The 27,837-nt window shown below is 40.2% G+C and overlaps 1 protein-coding gene across 1 annotated transcript in view; it reads left to right on the forward strand.

Annotated features, from left to right (window-relative positions):
- Positions 1 to 27,837, forward strand: part of TSHZ2 (teashirt zinc finger homeobox 2) — a 220,930-nt gene that overhangs the window by 141,918 nt on the left and 51,175 nt on the right. The gene's annotated exons all lie outside the window — the stretch shown is intronic.

Below are 27,837 nucleotides of genomic sequence, written 5' to 3' on the forward strand. Positions count from 1 at the left end.
CTTAATTGAGGAAGCAGCTAGAATTTTTACAAGCTTAATATTTCAAAGACCTGTTAGTAGGATACTTCTACGTTAGTGTTGCTATCTTTTGCTGAAAGATACACCAACCGAAGTACTGCCACAACCAATGTTTATAACATGTAATGTAATATTCGGATGATACACAATTTTTGCATTTTTAATTTTACTTGATTCACAAACTTGAATATTCTTGATTTAAATAAATATGCAGAACATAACTAAAAGTCCAAATAGAAGTTTTTTGTTCTAACGAGTTTATTTCCAGGAAGGCTCTGTTAGTCATTCCCAACAATTTCTCCAGCAGACTCAGGCTCTGCTTCTGTTCACAGAATAATCATGTGCAGATTCAGATTTTCTCCAGCATGTTCATTACTTGAATCACATTTGGAAAATGAATTCGCCAGACAGTCAAAATTAAAGATGTGTTGTGAGTTGTCACTTACGCCACCTGCTATTGTGGCTATTCTCTGGCTAATTGAGGGTGCAAGCACTTTGAGGATGAATACCCGTTTATGTGAAGATTTCACATTTGTTTGCTGCAAATATTCATGAAGCTTTAAGAAACACTTTCTATGTACAGACCCAGCACAAGGACTATGCATCACTTAAGCTCCATTAAAAAGGCTACTTTTGAATAATTTAAACCACTAATCAAAGGGTTACTTTGGGATGGGTAATAGAAGCTATTACTACAGAGCATAACGTCAGTATTCAAGTGCAATAAGATTTAAGTTTTGCATACGTCTTGTACGTGCTGTCTGCATTTGACTGGATTTATCCTTTCTGCATATTTTAGCCAGCAAAATTCCGTCTGACTCAAAAGGAGTTTGTTTTCTGAATAGGGCTAATACCCTTAAGTTTCTATTTTGGCATTTTTAACCCAACATTAGAACTCAACAAATAAATGTTCCTTGTCTATCTGACCATTCAAAATCAACACATCAGACAAAATATCAGAAAACTACAAGAGATTGGTTAGGAAAAATATGCCATACTTTGTTTCCTTCCCCACCAGTTAATGATTATTAAGACTCTGACATTCATAGTTTTCACACAAGAGATATCAAAGCAAACCAATAATTTGGGTACTATCAAACAAAAACTATCTGCCAAATATATTAATAAAACTGTTATTTTGGCACATCCATGGCTTAATACATGACAAATGTTTCAGATTTGGTCTTAAAAGCACTGTGTTATTACTAAGAGGCAAACCAAACACCCACCTTTATAAACATGTTACTATTTCTGAGGATTTGGGGAACAAATACAAAGAAAAACAATTTCCAGGGGAAAAAAAGTGGTTTCTGCATTGTAATAATCTGCACAGATACATCACGGGTATTGTTCAGGTGATATGTAACTACATAAGTAAGGTACGGTTCTTCCTGCCTTTGGGTACCGAGAAATTGCTGTCCTCTTAATATTCATCCATGTCTAATTTCTATCAAGATGCAGGTTGTATCTTACCTTTGAAAAAATATATTTAAATTGCAATGACAGAGTGATAGCACTGTTATCTGGAACTATAATTTTAGTTGGTATGCATGATAGCACAAATTGTATGAAATGATGGGGTATTTTGGACAGCATTGTAAAGATTTTATTACAGTTTTGGAGTTGTAAGCCTAGCGAAGTTCTGGCTATATTAGAAGTGTGGAGGCCAGAGTTTATTCATATGGTTTCTTCCTGAGATCTGCAAGGAGACTAAATCAAATAACAGGGATTTTCAGAGTTTACTTATTCTTACCATGTTATTTTTAAGATTCAGTATACATTTGAATAATAACATAGAGGAGAGCATAGTATTTCGAAACAAGAAATATAAAGCATACTGAGATTGTTAAAATGCACACATGCATTTATGTTTACTTCTTCTAGTAAATATTGTAGTGAAATAGAAATAAAAATAGAGAAAATATATGGAAATAAAACAGTGGAAAAAGTACTCGAAGTATAGAAATACATAAAATACTTTCTATATTTCAATGAAATTTACTATTAAAGGTTATATTTTAAAATGTTAGCTATCATTAAAAATATAAATTAATAATCTGGGTTAGTACTGTAGAAAAATGTGTTATGTATATAGATTTATTTTTAAGACCTCTGTGAGGCTGTTTATAAGAAATTTGCATAAATTCATCTTAAATGTAAAGATGTATGTATGTGTTTTATATTAATCTTTGGTGTTTTCTTAAATTCTTCTAACTGATATGGGTTTAGTAATAGAATGTAAAATTATGTGTAATATACAACAATCAGATGTCTCTATTCTCTTTCATTTAACCCGCTTCAAATTTGGTTTTATTGCTATTCTTCAAAGAAAACCCATGAACATTAGGGAACATGGTTTTAATTAGAAGTAATTTGTATGTTGACTTATACCTTTGAAGAACATTTGTTCATTTTTTCAACTAAATTAGAATTTTTATGTTGTCCTGAGAAAAAAGACAAGGCCGAATTGTATTTCTCACTTTAAAGTCAGGTGAGATTGGCTATAAACTGGTCGGCAATTGAGGCTCCCTGTGGTCTTATCTACAACTTTTTATAGAAATAAGTCTCTATAGAGTCAAATTTACCAACTTGATTGGGGAGATTTCTTTTTCAAAAGACCCTGATAAGTAAACAAGCAGCTACCTGAGATGAACTAATTTGAAAGTAAGGCTGCTGCAAAACAAAAAAATTAGTCATAATGATAAACAGTTTTTCTCTCTGTTTCCTCCTTTGTCTTTTTTTAACCATCAAGTTTAAAGCTTCTACACTGCTTTTTTTCTACTTTATAGGAGACAACTGACATTCTGTGGTAAATGGAAGAAAGAGCAGAGCAGAACTGAAAATCCTCTAATGCACTGACACTAACTTGCCCTCTATTGTTGAAAATGAGCAGGCAATCATGATTGTTCATCAAATGGCTCCTAATGCAGTTAAAGCATTCAGCTATAATTTCTCCTTGCATTTATAATTACTGTCATAGACTGCACACCTCAGTGAGCAGATTAAAGCTATAAACTATTTAGCCGTAGCTTTAAGATGAGGAACTTGATTTGTCTGGCAGCAGTTATTTGTTAGAGAGCTTGACACTTCACATAAAAATGACTCAACTTGATGAAGAACAATGCAGTTTAAGCAATGCAGTGATTTTAAATCAGTCATTATACCACGCCCCATAAGAATTGCAAAGCAATTTGTTAAATAATATATAGGACACGTAGATAACTGTATGTGTTAAGTATACCAAAATAGAAGATTTTTTTCTTCTGTGGATTTTATTTTCTCATCCCTCTGAAACAGTAGGAGCTGCTCTGAACACCATGTTCCACTATTAGCCAATATTGGTGTTACATAGGCAAGGACAATTGCGTGAATTAGTAGTCCAAAACTATACTTTAGAGAATTTACCTTGCTCTCCATCTTTCATTTCTTCTAGCAACAAAATTAGCAACAATTAAAAACTGAGAGACCCTTTCAGGAGAATCAGACATGCGGGGGCGTAGCTGCCTGCAGTTGTGTCCACCACGATTCTGTAAGCAGAATTTACCAACAAAACTGAGGGTTCTGCTCACCACATCATCAGCCAGAAAGAGAGGGTTCATTCAAGGCAATGAAAGCCTTGAATATTCAGTTCGAATGGGACTTTTCTGACAACATCTCGTTGGAAAATGGTGACTTCTCAATGGTAAAAAAATTGTGTGGGGAAGTCCCATTTTAAAATAGACTTTTGTTGGGATAAACTGGGTAAAATTGCTGAGCACCATGAAGGAGACAAGAGGAGACAGGGGGATAGGAAGAGGAATAGGCTGGCCTTTCTGCTGTGCTGGAGGAGAGACACAGAGCCCATCCTCAGCAAGGAACTACCTCCAACCCATCACTCCTCCCTCAAAATCGTCCTGTTCTGGTGAAGGTTCAGTTCCCCTAATCCTTTGAAATTTATCACCGTTTCCCCAAAGTGGTATATCAGGGTATTTTTTTTAATTTAGCATTTTTAAATCTTCAAAATTTTCCTGGATAACATTTTTTCAATCTAGCAATAGTCCTTATAAAACCAATAATAGTGTTTTCTTGGCTTCCCTGAGAGCAGGGTCAGGCCAGATGATACACCAGAGTGTGACAGCATGGATATATCAGGGCAGATTTACTTGCTTTTTATGAATACTACAGGTTGGTATTAAGATCAGTATTATCTAACATTGCATTAGCACATCCAACCCACTAGGTCAACCGTATTGTTTCTAGGCTCTGTATAAGCACACTGTTCCCGCCCCCAAAAGGCAGGAACTCTTCTGCTCACAAAGAAACAGCAACAAGTATTTCAACCAGATTTTAACTGACCTTGAATAGCACCTAGCTCCTCAAGCATTCAGTATTCATAAGGGTATAAAAATCTTGTCTTCTTCTTGCTGCATCTGATATTATTAAATGCTACAGCCTTCATAATCTATAGCAGAACATTTTTACCCAGTGAGATTTCAAAGAAAGGGTATCTGAGTCTTATTTATACATTTTACACCTCAGCAATCAAATCACAAAGATCAATAACAAAAGGAAAAGACATGAGCGGTATCCAGCCCTCAAAAACACCTTTCAATAAAAATGATGTCATTTAGCAGGATGATCACTCAGTGCAAATATGATGGAGCACAGATGGAAAATAAGAACCTTTATAGATATGGCTTTATGGGAGGAGGAAAGAAGAAAGACATTTTTCACTATTTATTGGGATAATGAACAGATCATTCATGATTATTAAGCTGTAGTCTTCAGGCCTCATTCTGCCATCTCTTCCCATCTCCTTGGTTCTGAACTGGGTCTGTTTGTGCATCTAGGCAGGGTCCATTGGCTGGGGAAGGATCAGGTCTTTACATTAGTTTCCACACATCAGCGGAGGCTCACAGGATTTACACGAGTGCAGCTACAACTCAGGACCCTGCCTGCGAGAAGAGGAATGAGGTAGAACAAGCAACATGCAGCGCAGAGCTTATGTCATAATTGTGACGGTGTTTCTTTTTCAAGAGCGTCTCACCTTCAGGAAAGGGGCGGCAGATCCTGGGCTTCCAGCCTGTGATAACGTTAAGACACTGCACCGGGTAGCAAGAACACAGCCCCTGGGAGAGCCAAGGGGACTGATACTCATCCTGCCACCTCCCTGTGTCTGGAGAATCGTGTTTTCCCAAGAGCATGAGTTGGCCAAGCCCTTGAAGGTGAGAGGTGGCAGGAAAGGTTTCCTATGCTCAAGTTTGCAAGAGGGATCTTGCTCTGGGGCGCAGCGTTGGCTCTGAAGGCTCTCCTCCCCCGGCAGATGGACAGACGGACGGCCGGGGCATGGCAGAGGGACAGAGGGAACGGCAGCTCCCTTGCTTTAGCAGTGGGAAAGAGGGAGACATGGGGCCAGGAGGGGTCTTGTTCATCATAGTAAATTTACACAATCCCTTTATTAAAACAAAACAATTCCTTCTCCCCTCCAAAATCCCTCCCTGCCAGCACTCAGCGCCAGCTCTTCTGCCAGGGGTCAGCACATGCAGGAGTGGGGGAGGGAAAGATGGGGGAGCGGAGGAGGTTGTCATGTCTAATGAATACCCTGAATGTATCAAGATATATATTTTTTTCATTTCAGAAAAGGTTCCATTAAGAGGGAGACAGCCCTAACATGTGCTTTGGCCCCTCATCAGATTTATGAGTATTTGCTCTGCTCTTTAATAGGAAACTCTGCAGCAACTGCCACCTTGCCTGCTCTCCCTGAGATACACAGTGGCTTCTCGGGGAAATGCACTTCATTATTAATGTGAATTTGTACGTTTTTATGACACTGCTTGGGGGAAGGGGCAGGCAGAGATTTCCTGGTGATATATGCTCATTTCTAACCATTTATTGTCCCAGACAATCGAAGAACAATGATAAACATTGTTATAGAAAGTGGAGGGTGCCGCAGTGACATTTTTGAAGGGAAAGGAGAGGTGGCTAGAGTGGCTTTGATGTGGTTGTTTCCCTCCACTCCACCTCCTCCAGCAGCTGCGTCAGAGCAGGCGACAGAGTGGTCTGTGCGGTGGCCATCGCTGCCTCCCCTTGCCCGCCTTTTCTCAGACCAGCCAAGACCATTTGCTCGGCGCTGTGCTAGGGTGGAGAGGGTACAGATGAAGGAGAAGGGGTTCATTCTTTGGGAAGCCTGTACTGCAGAGGATCGCAGGCCTCAGAGTGAACGGATGCTCAGGGTCCCCATGCCGCTGTACCCCAGCAGTCTCTTTTCAATTTATTATCAAGTAACCAGCATGGAAACGGGGAAACTCAGCAAGAGTGCTGAGTCTTCATGCTTGCTCTTTGCACGTGGCTGAGGAAGGAATCACACCCAGAGTGCAGAAGTGATATCAAGCCCCCCAACCTAAGGGCATCACACTTTATTCCATTCTCTGTTCTACATTCCCTAGGAGTTTCCCATGACGCGATAAAAATGCCACACTCAAAGATTTCTCTCTCACCTGTATGCAGAGCAGGACTTGCAGTCTCACTGCAGACCTTATACTAGCATGGACCGGTAATTCAGAGAAGGCAAAACTGCTTGTTCTGTTGCACATGGATAATACTAGTTTGATCCCTTCTGGGTTTGCTTTCAGCTTTTCTAAACCTCTGAAACACTCTGTGGGCAGACAAAAGTGTTTTCCCCCTCTTGTTGGAGAACTGTTGAAATCTCAAAAGTGAAACTGCCGTTTTCATAGTCATTTAATGAAAACTCACAAACTCTCCCTATTTCTGAAAACCCCCAAGATTATACCACGAGCCACACAGATTACCTGAAATTATCTATCTCAATACATGTAACTGATAGCCCAGTGTAGTGCACAGCTGCCCGTAGATATCTCCATGACACAGCTCCACCTCTCCACTTCTTTTTTATTTCAAGCCAAGATTTAGAAGAACCTTTCTGTCCAGTTCTCCGTCTCTGCCCTCTGCTGCTCTTCATGCGATCTCTGTACAGTCTCCCTCTAGCTCCAAGCACAACAGTGGCTACGCAACACTGACTATATTTCTGGGGGCCAAGGCAAGCTACTGGCACTGATCACTGTTGGGACTGTGTCCTCATGGCTACCAACTTTCTTTACAGGGTCATTAAAAAGACTGATGTTGCCTTTTACCCACCTATTGGTCTACATCCCAAGGGACATCACAGAAGGAGAGTCCCTCTGAGATATAACAATGCTGTGGCCTGTTTCTGCCTGTTCATGTGAAGTGAACACCGCTCTTCCACTGGAGAAGGGCAAACAATACTTCCTTCATGCTCACTCAGCTCAGGGGCAAACAGCTGCGTGTGGATCAGTCTTCAGTGAAGCTCACCCTAGACTAGACATACACAGGCAAATAGGCTGTGGGTGGGCTTCCAGTTCAGTAATTCACTTCCCTCCATAACCCTATGGAGCCCTAATCTGTTGGCCTTGCTTTTTTACAGTGCAAGACCCAGGTTTGTCATCCAGGGAAAAGACGATGGGGGAGGTAATTCTGTTTATTTGATCAGTGTTTTTTTAAAACATTGTCTGTGCTCCCAGGAATTATGTGGTGGCCTTCTTCTATAAATCACAAATGCACAAAAAAAATAACTCTCAGTACTTTTCCAAAGAGATTAGGGTGAAAGTTCCTACACTCATATTTCATGTCTGGAAAAAAATATCAACAAGAGTGATAAGTATAGCCAAAATGAGTGTAAAAGCACACCCTGTCATTTGTTTTCCATGTGCCATATGTTTTCTGAATTCTGCACCTCCCACATACAAATTGCATGCAATAATGTGGGGTGCACACGTTACTCAGGATTATTTAGTTAAGCCCTGCTAATATAGAGGGAATTAACTTAGATAAAGTCAAGCCACTGTGCTTTGTTTTGGTTTTTTGCTTATTCTGGATTCATAGAGTAGAAAATTAAAGATCCCACTGTGCCAGGCTTCATGTCATTTGGTTTTAATTTAATTCATCTCTTCGATTCTCCCTGTTTCTCTTTCTCTTTGAGTATCATCGGTAGGTGGTCCAAGCATCAACCAGAAGATTTACTGGCAAGACTAAATGTATGAACGCTAGGAACACACTGTTTTTCCGATATGATTTAATGACCTTTTTGGCATTCCCATGGCTGTTGAAATCTTTCATAATAACTCCCTTTGGCAGCCAAAGCTCCTGTTGATCAGGTGAAAGCTGATACAAATGTCAAATGTCAATAAATTTGTAATCCATAAATGTAACACTTGATGCTGGAGTGAAACAGGGTTAACCAGAGTGCAGCAAGAGACACCTAGGATATGAGCTAAATCTTCTTATTGGGAACAGAAAACAGACAGGAGAGGAATGCCACCTCCAAAACCTCTCATAGCCAAGCTCTTTTCCTTCTCCATACTCCCTATTCTCCCTGCATGTTTTCTGAACTGCTGAGCTTGGACAAAAGAGGGGTTTATGGCTTGCATTTGGCAGAGCGAGTCTGGTGATGCAGGTTCTGTCCCTTGTTCTGCTTTTGACTCATCGTGTGAGGTTGGGGTTTTACTTCTCTGTTTCTAAAGGAGCTCTTTACAGTTCAGAGGTTTCAGAGGCTTCGGAGTTTGATCCTGGAAACGATTAGTTATGCAAGATATTCCAGTAAATTAAGAAGACCACTTATATAACTTAGGTGTTGCAGGAATGAGTCATGACTCATTTATAGTTTTAAGATGCTTGGAAAGGGCGAGCCATGTATGAAGCCTGATTTTATATACAATAAAGACCTAAGAACAATCACATAATTTCCCAAGAGATTTTCTTAAGGGCTCTCCACTTTGACCTTTGACTCTGAAAAGCTCCAGTTTGTTTGACATTGAAAAAAAGCAAATGTGTGAATACAGTGCCATGAGCATTTGCACTTTGAACATGCTGGGGCTGAACACAGCTGAACTGGAAAAGGCTGCAACAGCTAATGTACTGGGAAAATATAACAGAGGCATTTACTTAATAACTCAACTAATTCCTTTAGCTCACCTTGTAGAGATTTAACCTTTGAAAGAGAGAGTCCCTAGTTCAAAATCCCGTGTCTCCTCTGTCCTCATGTTAATTTTTAAATTATATATCATTGTTGAGAGGCCCTTGTGTTGAGCATTACAGGCTATTTTTCATGTCTAAAATGGGGAATTATAACTGAACATTAGCTACTGGCTATAAATCACACGGAACAAAGTGGCATCTGCATCTACTCAGTAACAAGAGTGGGAGAATTGTAACTTACTTAAAATGAGAGAGGAAAGACAACACAAATGCAGTAGCAGAGATAATTGTGACTTGAGAAAACCAATGCTTCTTCCAACCGAGCTTAAATTTAAGAAAAGCCATCTACACACGTTTCAGCCTAAGATGCCGGGGGTGTCCCAGTATGTTTGTTGCTGCCTGTCTGTTCAGATATTCCTCGTTTTGCGGGTCATACGCCTTCATCTGTACAGCACCATCCACTGGAGTTGCTTAACAAACTACCTGAACAGAATGTAGCCAGGGACTTAGGATTAGTTCTCTCTGCAATGCAGGTCTCTTCTTAAAAAGAGCACAGACCTCCACAAAGAGATTTTACCGAAATTAAAGCTTTCGGTTTCTTTCATAGCAGGCAATAGAGAAAGCAGTTTTTCAGCTCGGCCAGGTCAGCGTCCTGGCAGGAGGCATTTGCTCAGGAGCTGCCGCCAGGGCGGGGGTACCAGGAATCCTCCTGCTGCTGTCCGGTGAAGGTGACCTGCTGCCTGATGCAAGGTCCTTTTCTGCTCCCTTACTCGGTGTCCCAATCTGGCAAGTGGGTGCAGTGTTTCCAGGATTAAATTCAATAGTCGATACTTTATGTCCCTCACAGCTTCCTAACAAACCCTGGCCTCGCTCCAGCACTCCATCCCTGCACAGCGGGCTCAGAAGCTCCCTGCGCAGTGGTCCTCGAGCAGTAGGGTTTTGTTCTGTTTGTGCAGTGCCAAGCACCACGGATTTCTGGTCCAGGACTAGTCTCTGAGTAACAGTAATTGTAATAGGTACTTTGCTGATTAGAGGCAAACTTAAGAGCATTCTTAAAAGCTTTGCAGAACAGAGGCCTATGTGCTATGTATTTATTAGGCTGTTCAGCAGTAATTCAGACAGCTGAGAATTGTTGAGGACCTGGTCTATCTAATTGTGTGTCTAAATCATAGTTTCACCGTGATTCAGAGGAACTAACATTATAGTCTACACAGAATGGCTTAGGTTATATGGTCAGATTCCTGCAGATGGTCAGTTTGTATCATAAAATGTAAAATTACAACTTGTACCATAAAGCTACTGCCTCAAATTTATTATATATTGCAGCACAACAAGCAAATTAATACTAGATGCAGTATATGCCCAGACATTAATGTGAGCAGAGGATGAAATATTCTCCTCCCAGCTCATTGGTAAACGTTCCCTTCAGAGCAGAATTGAATTGCTGAGAATCACCAAAGAAGAGGAAGTCACCAGGAGTGCAGTCCTGCGCGGTGCTGGGCTCCTGGTTCCGGGGACACAGGAAGGACATCCCATACCTTGCGGCATGAGGCCCCAGGGCTTCTGAACTTGCAGTTCTGCTCTGTGTACCGTGCACGCAAGAGCTGAGCTCTCAGCAAAATCTTTTTATTATTCGTCATAAAGAATCACAGCTGTGAAAAGCAAACTAGGGAAGGAGAGTGGGAACAGGCAGGCACTCTCCCTTGGACCGGTGTAAATCAGGAGTAACTCCACTGCAAGTCTGCTGAATTATGTTGCTGTCACTCAGACATCAGACCAGAATCAACCCCCTTACCTGGAATGGATGAGTGAAATATCTTACAACTGTGTGTCCAGGAGCCTGCTAAGCTTCTTGTAGAGTTGCTGTCAGTATGCCCAGGGCAGAAGCATATTTTTTTTCTTACTGTTGTACATAAGGGCTCTGCTGCAGCCGACAACATGAAATGTGTTAGTTCGGTTTGTTCAAAATGGAGTGTGTTTGTTAAGTGTTGCCTCTTTGATGTTGCGCTGCCATCTCCATCTTTGTCATCATTGCCCATCTTTTTCAATCTAATGAACTCAAACCATCAGTGCAACTTAAGTTCGGCTGTCTGTTCTTGCATAGTTAATATTAAAAATGTACTAACAGTGTGGCTGCGAAATCAAATTATGCACATAAATATGCTGGCATAGCAGAGGAGGCGGCAGAAGCTGAAGTTAGCAACATTGATGCCAGTTCACATTTGCAAATCAACCGTCAATCTGTCATTAAACATGTTATCAAATGATGATAAGTGTATGCTTCTTGCTTGCATTGGCGCGCTTATTCCCGATGTTGATGTGCATTAATGGGATAATGTGCATTAACATAGTCTTGCTTGGATGAACACAAAACATTTTTTATCCGTCTCAGTTTGTTTCCCCCTGTGGCCCCCAAGTAAGTGTTTTGTGTTATCAAATTGCCAAAAAATGGGAAAACACATTACTTTTAATTAGCAAAAATTTTTAGTCATTATTTTTTTTTAATTTTTATCCAGGCTAACTCCTGTATGTTGTCAGTCGAGGGAGGGGGGACACAAAAAAACATTCCACTGCCTTCTTTAAGTAAAATGATTAATGTCAGAAACTCAGAGACTAACAATTATGTGCTGTCTTAATGCACTGGCCTTTCATCTGCAGTCCTTGCTTTTGACACGAGTGATGGTTTCAGTTCAGCGATATGAAAGGCAGGAAAGGAAACGATCTCAGGCATTCCCAGCCCATTGTGTGGTGCCGCACTCAGACGTGGCAAGCGGTCCTTGAGCTGGCTTCATTTAACAGTTTTGCATACGAGCCAGCAATGGCCGTACCTAGAGATTAAACAGAAAGCTGAAGAAGAGCGTGGCTGCTCTAGGAGGGAACTGAGTTCCTGAAGGAACTTCCCATGCGTTTGCCCGACTCCGTTATCCCCTCCTGCAGAATGCTGCGTAGCAAGGGCTCCACTCACAGTACACGCTGCCGGTAAACTTCCAGGGAAATAAAAAAAAATCCTCTTTGGAAGGAACAAAAAGAGACTGAAGGCATAAAGCCCTTAAAAGAGCCTGATTATCACCCCACGATAGACCAAGTGCCTGCCCGTCTCACAGGCTCTGCCCCAGCAGCGCTCAGGAGGTGAGGGCTCAGCTCATCAGCTGCCTAGGGAAGGCTCCATTGCCCTGGGAATGATTTAAACAAAAATAAATAATAATATATTTGTTTATTGCTTCTGTTTAGATTTGAGTTATTTACCCAGGCTTTTGGAAAAAGTTGAGGTGGAACTCCACCAGAGCAGGAAAAGCATCTTTCACACTTATGGGACTTTAGGGTTTTCAAACTCTTTTTAAAAAGTAAGTGAAGCAAGGTTCTTCCCACCCCTTGGAGAACAGCCATTCTTTTAAATCCTTTCATATTTATGCAACAGGGACAAAACTGTGATGATCTACCCAGTTTTTTTAAAACAGTAATAGTAATGAAAAGCAATATGGATAATGTCTTGGTCCCGTTCAAAACACCAGGAATTCTTCCAGGACTTTTACTAGGACTTTACCAGTAGTGTTATCAAATCAGGCTCAAGAGTTGCCTTAAAGGAAAGTCAATCACTTAAAGTGTTTTATCTTTAGTTTATGAGCTGGAAAATAAAACTTTTTCTAAAACTTTTATGAAAGACATCATATTATTTATGTGTTTCTAAAACAACATCTTTTTCTCATATAATAGAAATGTTTATAAATTACTCTTAGTCTCTGCTTATGATTACGTCTAACCTCCAAACACGGTTTGGGATTTATCTTGAATTTAAAAAAATTATAACTAGTAGAATAGTGAGCTTCTACAAACCATGAACTTTTTGGTAAATGGATCAAACTTTTGATCACTCTTCCTTTTTTTTCAATCTAATAATGCCATTAACTTTAGGCATCTTATTCAGGTCTCTGTTTTCTATTATCTGGATGATTTAAAGGAAAAATAAAAGGGAATAATTATTGATTTTTTAAAAATTGTCTTGATTTTTTAAAAGTCATCCATTGCATTTCCTATTATTTCTAAATTGTGGATACATCAGCACAAGTTTCATAATCATAAAACTCTAATAGCTGTAATTGTATCCCTGTTAACCCTACCTTCAGCAAGTCCTCATGTTTTCTACTTCTAAACCAAAGGGCTTGTTTTCTAATACAGAGCTTGAATTTTAAGTATATTTTCTGTTACACATCCATTACTGGCAGAATTTATCCAGCAACATTTTTTTTTTTACAGTTGTGTAGCTTTACGTTGCTTCTGCTCCATGAGCTACCTTGAAATTAACTTGTCAAACGTTCGTCCCACTACTTAGGGAAGATTCCTAATCAGATGAGTGGACCAATTTGTCCTTGGAGGAGAGGTGTTGGAAATCAGATGGCATTAAAAAGGCTCACTGTGAAGGCTGTGTACGAGGGACTCCTGTAAAGCACCTCAGACTAGGCTCCTGTAAGGGACTATTTGTATCAGAGATGGCATTTGGAAAACTAGAGCAAGAAGTGTGTCTCGGTGTCTCACTTTCTACATTAACTTTGACCCCTTTAACATATCTCCCTCAAAGTGCTTCATCACCAGGGCCCAGCTCTCTCTCTTTTTGGGTACTTGGCAAACACCAGAACAAGGTGCAAAGCTGTAGAAAACTGAGCATCGCAAAACTGAACCCCGACCCAAATTATTGGCCATATCATGCTACTATCTGGGAGAAGTCTGGATCTGGATTTTATCTTTGCTACTTCAGCCAGTCTCTAATTTGAACAGATGTATTAATCAGGTGCATTAATTTACCAATTTTCATTTAGCAGTTTGAAATGGTGAGATGCTGTGTTATTCGTCGGTATTCATATATCAAAGCAAATGTTGAATGAGGGATTAGCAGTAACAGAGTTATACTATTCTTCCTCTCTATTCTCCCAGTCTTTATTCTTCGTACTGTGTCTTGTTCTATTATCTTAGGCCTGACTTTGGAGTGTTTTCAGTTTTTGAAAATGGCAAGTAATTAGTCAATATGTTTTCACCATATGTATCAAGCTCAGTAAAGAGGCAACCATTGGCCTTTGTCATGGCACAGTAAGCATTCGTTTTCTCAGCACTTCAAGTTACGCTGAGCGTGTGGTGAACGCCAAAGAATTTAATGAGGAATTTTACAATGAAACATTTGACATAATAATTCACAGTTCAGCGCAGTTCACAAATTTGGGGTGAGCCCCCTTTTAAGATCACGTCTCTTTGTGCTGTTCACACTAGAGATCTTGCATGAGCTGCTTCTCCCCTGCCTGGTGCCCTTGTATGAGCAAAGAGGCTGGATAAATTGTTATGACTCAAAAAGGTCCCATTTTATGTCTTCTTGGCACAGATGCCATGTACAACAAGGGAGAATTCTTGAAAACCTTTTTTCCCTTCCAGACTGGCTTTTTACTTACCCCAAGCTAGTTAATGCATACTTTCCAGATAGAAATTTTTGCTTTAAGGCTGCCACTGTTGCTGACTGTTAACAATCTTAAAAAAAGGTCAGAATCTGATCTTAACACTGCTGATATGAAGTGGCATTTGCCCAAATCTTGCCATCTCCTGAGCAAAAATATGTCCAGTGTTTTCTAGAGAGAGATGGGATAGACAGCAGCCTTGCCTGGGCCGTTTTCCCCTTTTGGGAATATTGTATTTCAGTTATCTGTGGAACAGGTTTCTGCATTGCCCCTTGGGTTTCTTTAGATTTGCAGATAAAACATTTGAGCTCAGTTCAGCGAGTTACAGGCATTTTCTTTAACATTTTGGGGTATGTACAACAAATAATGGTGCATAAGAATGATGACATACTGTTTTACTGCAGTCATGATTTAAATTTATGTGGCATTGCTATTGAAGTCAATAGGACTTTTTCCCGAGTATGTTTTGCAGGGTACAGTATCATTAAACTATGACAGTTAATAGTCTTGTTTATGTTATTATATTTAGTGAATAAATATATCAGTCTGTACATCAAACTCAGTTTTGTTTATACTCTTTAATTGTAGTCTTATCTCCCTTAGAAGCATGTTATATCTTTTAATTTTATAATTATCCACTTTATTCATGTGTGACACTACAGAACTGTTGCTTATATCCTGTGAGACATCCAAATACAAACAGATGGAAGACAGCAACCACTAGGAAATTCAGATCTGGATCTGAATCCAGCTCTATATTTTCAAAATACTCCACAATTTCAGATCCAAGGTCTTGGTTTGGGCTGTTGTATAAAGGAGCAAGAGTTGCAGAATGTGAGTCTAATTTATACAGCATCTCCGAACATGAATCGTCAATAGGGATTTTACATGATCCTTCAACACCTAAATGTTATTCTCTGTCTCTTGAAAGAGACCTGAGCTTTAAAGGCAAAGAGGGAGCACTTCTCACATTGCCTTTCTGAAGCTTTTCAAAAACGGAATTCAAGATTTATTGGGCTGGGGAGAGGGAACAGAAATATAAGCATAACTTTTTAGCCTAGTGGTTGCAACACTTGGCTGGAAAGGGTAAACACCAGCCCATGCTCCAAGGGCTGTTTTGTTTGAACTAAAGCCACGAGGCAGAATGCATTCAGGGAGTAAAACTTCAAGGTCTACCTCCCCCAGGTAAGCAACCCTCACTAGGCAGCAGAATTGTGCCCACGCGCATTTCTTCTCTCTCAGTTTGAGATTCACTTTTGTGCAGCTTCCAAAGACCAAATAGAGGTTGGAAAATGTAGGTTTGAGTCCCCTACACCCTGGCTGAGTTTTCTAAGCCCAAAGAAATCCATAAGCCAAAGCAAAAGAGTTTTGGAAGAGCAAATTCTAATAGGATTTTTAAAGAAAGTCTACAGATCCACCTTCTCAGAAATCTCCTAGGCTATGAACCCTGAAAGGGATAACTGTTTTAAGGGAGTAGAAATAACCAAGTAGCTATATTTCAGCCATAACTGAGTGGATTCCCAAAGCCCCGGAGAGATGTACCCTACAATAAGGGATCAACCTGCTCTCAGAATCTTTCTATTTCCCAGGTCTGGCCATAAGTAAACCCCCTCAGAGCTTGCTGAATTTTGTAGGTTCCTTTCTGAGGCATCCAACTTCTCCTAAGCCTGAAAGTTAACTCTCTACCCAAAATGTGAAGTTTTCCAAAACTTAGTTATCCAGCCCCCATGTCCTTTTTTACATCTGAGCGAGGGCAATTCTGTGGTTTTTATCAGCAAAATTCCCTGGGGTGGCACTAGCTGCAAACGAACGAATGGTTTGGCAGCTGGGTCTCCTCTAGACTTGAGTTAGATGAGTAGATCCATCAGCTGGGAGGCAGTCAGCAAACTCTCATACCTTGCTGTGGAGCAAGGCTGTTAGAGAAGAGCATCTCTTCACTCATTGATCGTATCCAATGCCAAGCTTTCTCATTTGGGATCTTTTGCCAAAACAGAGTTACAGGAAAAAAAGCCAGAATGAAAAGTCTAAAGGTATGATACTTACACTGTAAAAGTTACGTTGTCTAATTACTTGTATTATAGTGATGAAAAGTTTAGTAAAACATCCTAGGTGTTATAGGTGTGCATAGGAAGACAGCTTTCACATGATTCTGTGTGTTTTCCTTTAAAATTTTTCTTTTTGTCTGTTGATGTAACGCAACAAATATTTACTGCGTGATGCTGTTTCCGAAGGTAATACCATCTTTTGGATCCAGTAGCCAAAGCATGTGCAAGAGCAGGCTGGGAAAGGGGAACACCCAGTATAAAACCATAGCCCAGAACAAGTTGCTGAGATTACAAGAGAGCAGCTGGCAAGAAGAGACATGTGCAGCCAGGTAAAAACAAAAAACAATAAAAAATAAAAAATAAAAGAAGGGTTAAGTTTCCCCAGGTACATAAGTAGTTTCTGAAAGCAACATCTTTACCTAGTATATTTTTTTCCTTCTTCTTAATTGGTTTATCTAGTTGCTGGGCAATATTTTAACCTCTTTGATTTTGAAAACCTCCCTCACCTATTTTGTGTTTGAACAGAACTTCTAGTAAGTGCCCTCACAAAAGTCACCTCTAAGGCAGTCATCTAAGGAAGGGAAAATCTGCTTAAGAGACTGACACAGCCAAAGTGAATACTTTTCCCAGTTAGCACTTGAAGAACAAAATATCATAATATTTAAACCAGTTTTGAAAACTTTCCATGAAAATAGGGGAAGGGGAAAAAAAACCATAAAACACTAGTTGAATACAGAGAGAGGCCAAAAAGAGTTCAGTTACCATAGAGATTATTACTGGCAATTGGTACTCAACAGCAGATTGGGATCTGTTACAATATTTTTATTAATCTTTTCTCTTAATTGGTTATTTATGTATTTTGGATCCATCTCTGTGCTGGGTCCAGATTTTACTCTTTATCTGTCATTCTTCTTGACATGAAACAGTAATGACTGTGCCAGATATCAGGCATTTCCTCGATTTGTAAACATTAGCAGGGGTCATGAGCCTATAAAATACCACGTGGACAAGTCACTGTGCTTGGCTTTGGCTGGCAAAGGAGGAGGGAGAAACATCACAAACGCACTCAGTCTCTGCGAGGCTTCATCACAAGCACTCTGCCATGCAAACCCTTATTGCCATTATAATTGTGATGATTTTTTGTAGGTACAGCAGAGAGGAAGCAGAATGCCTTTTCTCCTTTCGATTTTCCCTCGTGTATACGCAAACCTAGCCATTTAACACATGCGCGTTCCAGGCATAAACTGGTAATTTAGGAAATATCCTATTGTAAAGCCTTTCCCTCTCCTCCCTGTCTTCCCTTCCTAAAGATTCATGCTGTTACCTTGTTGCAGCAACTGAAAACACCCAGTCCTTCTACAGCCACTTCAGTGGAAGCCAATGTTAATGGACTTTTTTAATCAATCAGCTTCTAAAAATTCAAGTCTTAATTTTTTTAAGAGTGCCCAGTCCTGTACATACCCGATGTTAAATGCATTTTAAAGTGCTGCTAGCTTATTTTTTTTTCTGCCACACCATTTGCCTTTAGGGAGATATTCTTTCAGGATGCCTGAGATCAGCCAGAGCCAGCTGGGTTTTCATCCCCTTTCCCCCTCTCATCCCCAACCCATTGCTCCCTGCCTGCTTCTCCTGCCTTTCGGGTGCAGGGGTGCGGGGGAGCGCGGTCGCAGGGAGATGCTGAGCAGGGAATCTGGCTACAGGGAGTGCTCTCAACTGCACAGTGTGAACAAAGTAGATGAAAAAAAAAAAAGAGAGGGAGAAACATGTTTTTTTCGCCTCTAATCTCCTTTAGTTATCATGATCTCAAGGGTTATTTGTAATGATAGTAGGCACTGCATTTCAGATGGAAATGTGATTTTCCAAGCTGACGGTGTCACTTTAAGTAAACAAAGTTAATTCTCCTTTCTGCTATGCAAGGCCTAATCTCATTACCCAAACCACAAGTAGCATAACAGAAAATATTCCCATCTGTCAAAAGAACTTAAAATAAAGGTGGAAATTGTTTTTATGTTTCGTCCTTCTTCTTCACCCCAAATCCCTCAATGGACGTTAATTATCACATCAGATCTATTTAAACCTGTTCAGATCCCCTGGCCTCTGCCTGTGGTTCCTTTTTCATTTGATGTGCCTATAGAATAATAATGTTTATGCTGCATCTTAGAGTAAATGCTCAGTTTCGGTGAGCTGTAGCTAAAAGTTGCGAGCCGGAAGGCTGACCCATTCATCCTGCTGCATTCTGCTCTAAGGAGGCAGAAGCCAGGTGACATCAGGTCGGCCCAAGGCTCCCCCAGAGGTGATCTAGATTATTCTCAGCCACCTAAAATAAAGAGAGGAAACCTCTGAGCTAGAGACAGTCCAACAGGGAGCGAGGGGGTTAAGATTAGGTGTGCTGAACCGGTGCCTACAGCTCCAGGGGATTCACCGACCTCTTGCATACATGACTGTAGTCGGGGAGGTCTTGGCCTCACCCAAGCTGTGTGAAATGGCAGAGCCAGGCAAGCCCCTGGTGCCACGTTACTGACACCACACAGGGACAGGTCATGGGCACACTGCTGTATTGAGTTTGTCCAGCCTCAGCACGCTCCCGCGCTTCTCGGCAATGCCCCGGACTGCTGCCGGTGGGCAGAGCAGATGGGGCCAGTGTTGCAGACTCTAGTGGGAGCTCCGCCGACCGCAGGAAGGAGACCCCAATGTTCCCAGGTCTGACTTTAAGCAGAAGAAAATCCAAACATACTATCCTGTAATTCTCAGCTCATTTCAAACCAGCAGCCACCAATCATAAGAGGATCATTCATAAAACTCTCGAACAACAGTGCTTTTCATCCCCTCTTCATTTAAATTGACCTTTATGTGATGGTAACGTCTGCCTTGCTGAGCCTTAATTGCTTAATTAGAGAAGCAGGTTCTCTATTAGACAAACATTTTTTTTAAAATCTATTTTTTCTTGCAAGTATGCTGTTTTCTTTCATTTTAAGCTTATCAGCAGTATTTTAAAAGCTTTAAAAAGACACATTCAAGTGGTTATATCTTGTTAGTTTATTTATTTATTAGCCATTTTAAGGTTTTGTTTTCCACTCTCTTCCTGAGAGGTATTTACAGCAGGAATCTTTCCCATTAGGAATTTCTCTGCCTTTCACTACCACACTTGCATAGCATTTTGCAAAAAATGCTCAGTTTCATTGAACAGCTGTTATAGGTTCTGGGTGTGTTTGGGAATTTATTTATCATGGGCAAGTTCTTAGGGCTGAGCAAAATATCCTGCACCTGCTTCACATGTGGAGAACAGAGTTTGTGCCCTCACTGAGAGCCCGGTAAGCCTTGCTCTGACTGCTGTGTTCTCCTCAAGCCGGCCTTTTGCAGCAGGTTCAGTTTTGTTTTCTTTCTTATATGGGACTTTTGAGCAGTATTAGCCTATTTTTGTAGTAGTGTTTTTAAGATCTAGCCAATCAATCTATTACTGTAGGGTTGCTTCTCACTGCATGATTGTTGATAGTTTTAAAGAAGTCGATTGACTCATTTGTTCTGAAAAGCCATATAGGTTTTGCCTTAGGTTGGATTTTTGGGGATAGAATTATTATACTAATGTGCTACACTGAAAGCAGAAGGTTCCAGAGGTGATTTGTACTGATGCTGATCACAGAGATAAGTTACACCAAAACAACATTTCTGAAGTAAGACTCGGGGCTGGAGTGGCTGCGTTCATGCAAAAGCCTCTGCCGCAGACAAGGCAGCAAGAACAGGATTACAGGTGCTGCAGGCAGCCATACAATGGAAACAAGAAGAAACACTTGAGATACCCCAGCCCTTGGAAGCAGCCGCAGGTATTTCTCCCCAGAAACAAGTGTTCCTCTTGCGTGTTCTTTCTAAAAGAACACCTTGCTGAAAATAGAGAACATCGCCATAAAACGGTGAGTGATGAATGACTCAGATGGGAAAAATGGACCAGAAGTGACTTCAGGCAAAATTGGCAATTAAATTACTTGGACAACTTATGGTGGTAAAGTGAGAAAGTTTGGGCTCTGTCCATAAAAGGACCTTGGACTCATTTTGGGTGTTTTGGATTCCAGAAGGAATTTCAAAGGCAACTTGGCTGCCTCTTCCCTTTTCGTTACTGCTCCAATAACATAATGCCTTGAGCCTCCAGTTGTGATTGTGTCGCCATTGCTTTTAGCACAGTACAGGCGAGCAATGAGAAACACTCTTCTCCACCAAAAATCGCAACTCGTGTAGCTGGGAGGAAGGAAGCACTGTTATCCTCACCCAGGCGATGCATGAGTGAAAGAAAAGTTAGTGGCCACGTAGGGTAGTAAAACCTGATGAATAAAAGGATGCCTATAGCTATTTGATGAAATAGGGTGTGCAGGAGGTGCAATAAGCAGTGTCCTTCTATGACACCAATGAGCATGACTTGTTTTCGGGACTTTGAAAGTATATAAGAACTTTGCTTACATTCATTTCAACATAGGTGTTTTTCAGGATCTCAGCCATTCTGCCCAGACTATTCATCTCTTCACTAATAAAAATTCAGAGCATGGCAGGAGTTAAATGCAAAAGGTGATGTGGCTTCTCTTTGGATAGTTCTGCGAGGTATTTTCGGCAGGCTTTCTCGGCTCAAGCTCCAAGCCAACAAAAAGCCAGGTGGCTGCGTTGGCATGGTGCTGAGCCCTACGTAATACATCTGATGGAAAGCAGGGTTTATTAGCTTGGCACCGCACTCCCTGAATTTCAAGGGTTTTGGATAAGTTCTGGCTGGCATCCCATTGGGTCAGACTTACCTCTTCTTATATGTGCCTAAGGTAACAGGGGAACATGCAATCCTGGTCTTGCTGATTTGCAAAATTCATGTGACCTAATACCTGGGTAGCTTGCAATGTTACACTTGGGTTTTTTTCAAAAGCTCGTGTCACTTAAGTACAGGAAAAGAAGTCAAGAGTACATTTTGAGGTGGGGCAGGAGGTTTGTGTGTATGAACAGAAAAAGTACTTGCAAATGACAAAAATTTGATATTTTCCTGGCAAAGGCCAAAAACACTTAGAAATGATCTATGTCTAATATATTTGTTGTATCCTGAGGTCATACAAGGATGTGACTTTCAGGAAAAAAAATGGATAAAACTTGCAGTTTTGAAAATATGTATTTTACTTTAGGGCATTTTCAAAGGCTTTTTTATTGTGTCTACATCCACTATTTCACTTATACTTTTCAATTCCCATATATTATTCATGACGTCTGTTTTAATAAGTTTTGGGTCAAGCCGTTGTTCTCTGTTAATAGTTTGTTACAAATAACATTGCTTGGATGCAGTGTTGGAGCCTCTGAAAGGACACCCTGTGATTACTGAGGAGCAATCCAAGTAACAGGCAGAATGAAGTCCTCTCGTGAGGTTTGGATTTCTTCCTCCATTTCAGTGTTTCTCTTTTTTATCTAATTCCACTCAAAGCCTCAGTAACAGTTAGGTCATGTAGCTGCGCCATCACAGTTCCTTGTGAGGAAGGTTCAGAAGCGAGATAAAAGAATTGCAAAGTAGAGCTAAAGGAGCCAAAATATCTGGATTCAGTTTCTGCCCACGCGATTAAGGCAAATAAATATAAATCAGGGAGAGGTGCATCTGCAAACACACACAAAGGCACACACCATGTGTGGGATGGAGAAGAAATTGGTGCTTGCATTGCCAGAAGGAAGTATTATCTGCAACAGGTCTCCATAAAAGCATTTTTTTATTGAGTAGCCATAGAAAACCAGCGCCCTGCCTAATTTTCAACATGTGGCTAGGGTCTATGATGTTTATCGAAAATGTTCATTTCCTTAAAATTAAGCACGGTCTGATTTACTTTGTTAAATCCTTACCTTTCTTCTGCAATTTAGATCTCAAAAATTACTTTTTTTTTTTTTCCCCCCTAAATGCCAGAGGAGCGTCTGGCAAGGAGCTGAGCGGCACAGCTTAGCCGGTGCTGGGTGCCCTCCTTCCTGCGCGACCCTGGCGTCAGCAGTACGCGTTCGGAAAGGGGACAGTGAAGCCCATTGCATATAATATCCTTTGCTAAGGCAGTGTTGCTGACTTTAGTCTCCTCCTCTCTCTCCCTTTCTCTTTGTCTTTAGACCCTGAAACACATGTAAAAGTTCATATTTAATTCAGCCCACCTTCGTAATAAATGAATTTCTGAGAAAAATCTGACTGAACTGTGTTACAGAGGAACTTGGTCTGTGCAGCATGTGAGCATTATCAGATTACATCATCGTGATCAACAATCATTTTGGTATTTAAACAAAAGAAGAAACATTTTTCTCTGTCATAAGGAATGTTTCTGAGACCATAACATCCTATTAAGTCAAAATAGGGCTGGCGACAAAGTCTGTTTGATTGGATCTGTGATCTGCCAATCCCTAATGAATGGAAAGAGAAAGGCACAAGCAGTAGAGTTGAAAATCAACTAGAATGTCTCCTTCTTTTACTGCTTGTATAAGACTGCTCTCTGTAGCTTCAGCAGTGGAATTCATTACTGGGGATAAGAACAGAGATTAGCTTAAAAGAGCTTTTCACTGACAAGACCTTATTCACAATGAAGTGCTTTCACTCACTCCTTTCAGGCTTGAAGTTTTCTGACTGTATGTAGTGAGTGATATATTATTATAATAGTTTGTATTACAATAGCGGCCAAAGGCAACAGAAGCATCCATTTTGCTGGATACTTTACATATGTGCATTAAAAAATAATCTCTGCACAAAATGTCCATAGGATTTTATTTCTCTCTGGTGTTTCTTTTTCTTTTTTAAGGGAGTATCTGGTTTATGGTTGCAGTTTCGAAAACTGTTACCTTGTTGAGCAGTTTAGACTAAGCATGATCAAAGACAGCCTCTTTTTCATAACTCAATCTTCCAAAGTCTGCTATAAATGCAAATAGCGAAGGATGCCCTGATGTTAAGATGCTGATACTCGCATAGTATAGAAAGTGCCAGTGCAATATGTGTGAAATAACTTTATCACAGGCCATTTTGTAAGCTCTCTTCAGAAGAGAAAGTTTCCCCAAGTAAAAATGTGTAAACTGTATGCAAAATTGAGACACTTAAAACAAAAAGGAAAAAGAGCAAAACTAATTACAATTGCAGTTACTGTACTTCTGTTCCTTTCAAGCTTTTTGCTAGACTTTTCTTAGTTGAACAAAGGAACCAAAGTGAAGTGCTTGTCTGTTGACTCTGCAATCTGCAAACCAAAACCAGGTGAGCCGCTGTCAAGACTTTCCTGGGCTCTGCCTGCTAGCCCTTTTGGCAAATACTAAACTTAGTTTTAAGCTCTGATTAAAGACTTGTTGAGGACTAGGGCCTGATCCTTTTCTCGTGTTGTTTTCCCATGAAGGAGCTTCTCTGAACTCATACAATTCACTCCTGACTATAAGTGAGAGCAGAATTAGGACATATGGCACTATATCAAAAGATCTATTAGATCTCTCAATAAAACAAACACATCTTTTGAAGTTGTTTAGCTGTTTCTAGAGCAAAGCAAAACTTCAGAGAGAACATTTTGACTATTGGGCGAAAAGGAATCGTTTTTTCACTCTTCTCCCTACCCTTCCAACCTCTTCCCTTTCCTCTTTTCCCTATTTGACTTTTCTTCTGTTAAAATTTTTCTGAAGGAACCTTTAAAGTCAGGTCTACAGTAAAACTTTCTGCCAGTATAGGAATTTTGGTTAGGGGTGTCATTCTTTTTTTTTTATAGCACTTCAATATTGGCACAACCTTCAGCATAGGGTCAGCTGTACTAAAAAAAAAAAAGTGATTTTTGCTGATACAGCTTATTTCATAGAGGGAGCTAGTAGAAACTTAACTGCTAAAAACACTCTTTTGGCAGGACAAGATGCAACTGTATTAGTGGGGTTTGCTGGTGTAGCTGTATCTGTAAAATGCAGGGTGGGCCAACAACTTAACCCTCAAAAGTAGTCCTGTTGAAATGTGCTTTCTTTGAAATAATTTGGCCTCCATATGCTGAAGAAAGGATGGTTGTAGCATACTAAATTCACAAGACTAAAACAAGCCTTATAGTGATTAAATTCAACTCCCTAAACATAACTTAGGCAACTCCCCAGCTTGACTTATGTAACTTAATCTCATCTGGTAAAAAGTATAGCTGTGCTAAATGAAAAACCCATGGCTGTGGCTCTGGCTCTTTTCTCCTTTCTTTGATGATATTATCATGAAGATATTATTCTAATATGCCTCAATTTCCCCATATGTGAAACAAATATCCTACTATCTGTCTCAGTGCTGTAGAGGTTCAGGAGCTTGACTACAAGGCATTTTGACATTTTGGTACATAAGGGGTATCAACAGTCTTGTTAATACCAGTTTAAGAGGGCTCGCTGACCAGTTTGTACTTGTGAAACTGTAGCACCACTTACTGGTTTTGCTGGAGAAATTCCAGCTAGCAAACCCAGGCAATGTTGTTTAGCTTCTGCTGTCATCATAACTATTTCCTGAGAGCTGGAAAGATGTACTCCTACCCTGCTTACTGTAGCCCAAAGGATCAAAGATAAGGATTATAATGGTTATGTTCAAGCAGAGGAGTTGTTGATTGGGATTTATCCTTTTAAATATGTGTAAGTCATAGAAAGCTTTGCAGTCAGAAATATTGATTTCATTGATTCATGCCAAAAGCAGAAGAAACCCATGTGGGCTGAAGTGGAAAGGCTGTGTGAGATGCTTATAATAAAGATGTTATCTGATAAATAAGATATTGCTTTATTCCCGACCAAGGAAAATTAGAAATCCAGACTTTAAGTACACCGGTCAGTTCATGCCAAGTTAACTGTGGCAGCATTAGTTTTCTGTGATCGATACTCAGTATTAGGACCTTGCGTTCCTGTTTCTGGTCAAATGAGATAGCTACACAGGTCCCAGTTCTGCATTGTTTATGGGTTTTACAAGGAGAACATCTGAATGAATCAACTTCAGGAGCATAATGAACTATAAATGCAGAGAACATCACCTTCACCACTCAGGATAAAGTGACTGTAGTGTAGGTCACAATATTGCCTTTGGAAACAGCTAAAATCCCCTGTCTGATTAGCTGAGATTGCAGAGGCTGACAAGGGAGGCAAGTGGGGTTAAAGGTGTTCAACGCAAGTGGAGAGTGAATTGTCACAAGTGGGGCCATCCCTTCAGATCGGTTGGAGAGTCTGAAAGTATCAGTTCACGTGAACAAACAAACAAAAATCCTAAAGGAACAATAGATTCGCTGCTGCAAGCACAACGGCCGGCGATGAGGCTTCCTGAAAGATATGCTAACATGTGGACAGCAGGGATGCGATTTCAGAGGGGGATGTTATATTATTGGATCTGGGTCTTTTGCCTCATCTGGAGCTATATCAGCCTGCAAATACAAAGTAGAGGAAGGATGGAACTATCCCAAAATATGTCTCCTGGTATTGTAGAGGCTGTCGCACTCGGAAAGAGGGTCATTTTACAACCACTCTGGCCAACATCCATTTTCTCCTTCACTGGTGACAAGGCTCTTCTGCCCAGCCTGTGTAGGAAAAAACGCACCCCATATCTGCAAATGGTCATCTCCTTTAAAAACACAAACTTCTGTGTTTTCCGCAGTACATCCTCGGTGATCCCCCTGCCTTAAACTTTTGAACCCTGATAGCAAATGCACCGTGGGCAGAGAAAGGGGGGAGTCCTTACCCCCACAGAAGAAAACCCGATCTGAAGAAGTCTCAAGGGGACAATTGAGCACTATCAAACACAACTGCAGTAATACTTTACTGTCTGCTGCAGATATTGAGCCCTCATTGCAGTAATTGTCACGGTGACAGAGCTGGGAACACTTGCTGTAATTAGGACAGTTGTTTTGTCATGTGTAACGATCTGAAGAGAAGCAAGGAAAAGAGGCGAATGAGCACTAATCTGCTGTAGTGTAGTGAAGGAGAACCATGCATGCACACACAAAATACAGCACGGCTGCTAATGTATTGTAAATTCAGATGAGCAGGCATTTTGAGAAGGTGAAGAAATAAATGTTAAAACAATACATCTATTCAGGGAATTTATGCTCTCCCAGGTGTCTGACTGTATCTAGAATAGCAAGTGCAGATGTTTTTCTGTAGAGATTTTTTTGAAGGTGATCCTGCTGATATCTAACAAAAATCCTCAACCAAAACCATGTGTGCATGTGTATATAGATATATACATGTGTGTAGATATATATTTTTATAGATGCATATTAAAGCAAATTTCTATAGGTGGCATGTATCTTCCTCCAGTTTGCTGCTCCAGCAGTTTGAGAACATACAGCACAGAATTAAGAAAGCCAGTCAAGTGTGTAACATGTTTAAAACTATCCTTCAAACTATTTTAATTTCTCTTAAATAACCACTTCACCCTCCTACATTTTTCCATTTCTTGTATGCAGACTAGTGTTAAAAATAAGCACTATCTTTTTTTGTTGTGCTCCAAAATACCTTCTATTTTGATTCAGTGAGCCTGTAATGGCTGTTATGGTTGAGTTTTATCTGATGACAAACACTACCCATGTATCAAAAACTCTTGGGAAACAAGACACAACTCTGGATTTGTAAGACCCAGAGCTACAGGGTATCAAAAACCTCTTGGGTACTAAGGAGGTAAGCATTAAGCATACAAAACAAGGCTGTAGTATGGATTTCTACAAAATTAAGATCATTTTGAAGCCAACCTCTTAGTCAGATAAACTGCCTCTCCCTCAATGCCTGATCAGGTAGCATTCCTGTATTAATCACATAATTTTTTACCTCGAAAATTACCTGTAGGTAACTCAAAATGCTGCTGAGAAGGTAAAGGGGGAATCAATTCATTTGGTAATTATGACCCGCATCTGGTGTAAACCTCATCTCTACAGATTGCTATTGCTGTATGGGGTATACTTGGATAACTGCAAGGCTATTCAAACAAGAATTGCACTAACAGTGGTTAGACAGTAGTTTAAATTTTGCTGATTGAAAATTTCCCATGTAAAGCATTTTTCTCTGAGAAATTGGATTTTCAACTATTTTTTTTTCTGCTTTCCACAAAAATTTTGACATTTTATTCACAGCTGGAAAGATCTTGAGGCAAATAACACTTGCCATTTAGTGTTCTTTTTTAGTTTTAAGCTAAATTTAGCGTTCATATTTTCAGTTATTTTTTTAGTTTTCCAGTTTTCACTTTTCAGTGAAATCTTTCCTTCACTACTGAAACCAATCAGAGTTTTACTGTCTACTTCAGTAGGACCAAGATTTCACTTTTACTGTTTTACTACATGAAATCATTCTTGTAAGAATCATAAATGTCCTTTAGAGATTATCAACCTGTAACCTGTATTTTAAAAAGGTGA

The sequence above is a fragment of the Calonectris borealis genome, chromosome 17, assembly GCF_964195595.1.
Source record: "Calonectris borealis chromosome 17, bCalBor7.hap1.2, whole genome shotgun sequence".
Classification (NCBI taxonomy): domain Eukaryota; kingdom Metazoa; phylum Chordata; class Aves; order Procellariiformes; family Procellariidae; genus Calonectris; species Calonectris borealis.